Consider the following 2111-nt stretch of genomic DNA (forward strand, 5'->3'; position numbering starts at 1 on the left):
TAGAATTTATGCAAATGCATTAAAGAATTCAAGCTTGGCAAATTACACCCAAGCAAGTTATTAAACTATATATACAGAAAGTAAATGATAAATACAGAATTAAAAGAGTCCTTCTGTTTTTCCTTACAGTCTTGAAAATTGACAAACTTTCTGAGGACAGTTCTATAATATTAAACATTAGGTAACCACAGGTGTTGGGAAACCTAACTACACAAACCAATTTAAAATACTCAAGATGACTTTGTAGTGTTTAATACAATTCAGTTTGTAGTTAAGGGCACAAGACAACATTTAACAAAAAAATAATCACATCAATTGACCTAGAAATCAAATGCAAATAGATATGAATACAATCTCCAAAATCTGTCTTTTTAAGTGAACATGAACCATTTATTCAAAGTTATACAAGAATTTGAAGGATTAAAGTCTTCTGTGACATAAAGCCATTTCAAATAGTTTCATGTCTCAGCTGAGCAGAAGGAGAGAGGGTGAAAAGAGTAAGTGAGTAGCCCCATTTGGGCAGCTAGACAGTAAAAACAGACTCAACAGCAGCCTCCCCCAGCCTGCTGTCCTCCCTGATTGCCTGCGTGTGTTGCGTTAGTAGCAGCGTGCTGAGGGCCAATTTTAATGCCATTTGCCTCGTTATTAATGTCAAAGACGCCTTCTTGGATTTTTTCATAAATTTCTTTTGCTGTATTAATAAATGCCTCTTCTACATTGGAAGCAGTCTTAGCAGAAGTTTCCATGAAGATAAGTCCATGTTCTCGTGCAAAAGCTTCACCTTCTTTTTTTACTTCTCTTCTAGATTCTAAATCACTTTTATTTCCAATAAGCATAATGACCATGTTGGAATTGGAATGCTGACGGGCATCTTCTAACCAGGTTGTCAAGTGGTTGAATGTCTCTCTCCTTGTAATATCATACACTAGTAAAGCCCCTGCAGCGCCTCTGTAATACGACCTTGTGATGGAACGAAAAGACTCCTGCCCTGCCGTATCCCATATCTGAAGTTTTATCTGTTTTCCATCAATTGTTATCATCCGAGCACCAAACTCTACACCAACAGTGAGGTCATGCACCGGCTGAAACCTCTTGTCTGTGAACTGTAGCAATAAGCATGATTTACCAACACCTGTGTCGCCGATGATGATGTACTTGAAGAGATAGGCGTACGCCATGGCCGCGGCCGCTGGGTGCCAGGGCACACGGCTCCTCCTCCTGCTCCCCAGTCCTTTTTAATACTTTATTTAGAGACAGAGTCTCATGGAGTTGCTAAGTGCTTTGCTAATCTGCTGAGGCCGATTTTGAACTCACAATCCTCCAGCCTCAGCCTCCCAAGTTGCTGAGATTACAGGCGTACGCCACTGCGGACTATAAAAGTTTTATAATCACTACCTTAAACCACTATCAGATCTTCAGTGAGGAATGAAGAAATGAAGACAGGGAAGGAAAGCATTTCTAATTCAGACATTTCTCTACCACATCCAGTTTATGGGATATAGAGAAGCTGAGAGCAAATTCAGATACTTAGAGGTCACAAAAACCAAATGGTAACATTTCAAGGAGGAAAAGGAACTCAAAGGAAAAGGTGAATAAAAATTAAGCACATCTATTCATCAACATAATTATAAAATACACCTAAAAGGCAAAATAGAAGACGAGGGGAGCTGGGTGTGGTGGCACACACCTGCAATACCAGCTGCTTGGGAGGCTGACGCAGGAGGATGGCGAGTTCAAAGCCATCCTCAACAATGGTGCAGCACTAAGCAACTCAGTGAGACGCTGTCTCTAAATAAAATATAACATAGGGCTGGGGATGTAGCTCAGTGATAGAGTGCCCCAGAGTGCCCCTGAGTTCAATCCCCAGTACTAAAAAAATAAAAGACTGGGGGAAATAATTGACATGACAAGACTTAAAATCCTTTATGAAAAGGCCATGCAAAAAATCAAAACAAAAAGTAAAATTCCAACAAAAAGACAAAGAACACAGAAAAATCACAGAATGGGAAATATAAGTGAAAAATTAATGAGAAAAATGCCCAGCCAGTTAGCCACGAGAGCAACGTGAATTAGAATGAGAGATCTCCACCTACTGAATTAGTCCAGATTGA

General features: G+C 39.7%; 1 pseudogene; it reads right to left on the reverse strand.

The window, feature by feature from the left end:
• Positions 1-364: 364 nt before the first annotated feature.
• On the reverse strand, positions 365-1218 carry LOC139702343 (ras-related protein Rab-2A pseudogene; annotated as a pseudogene).
• Between the last annotated feature and the right edge of the window lie 893 nt (positions 1219-2111).

The sequence above is a fragment of the Marmota flaviventris genome, chromosome 17 (genome assembly GCF_047511675.1).
Source record: "Marmota flaviventris isolate mMarFla1 chromosome 17, mMarFla1.hap1, whole genome shotgun sequence".
NCBI lineage: Eukaryota > Metazoa > Chordata > Mammalia > Rodentia > Sciuridae > Marmota > Marmota flaviventris.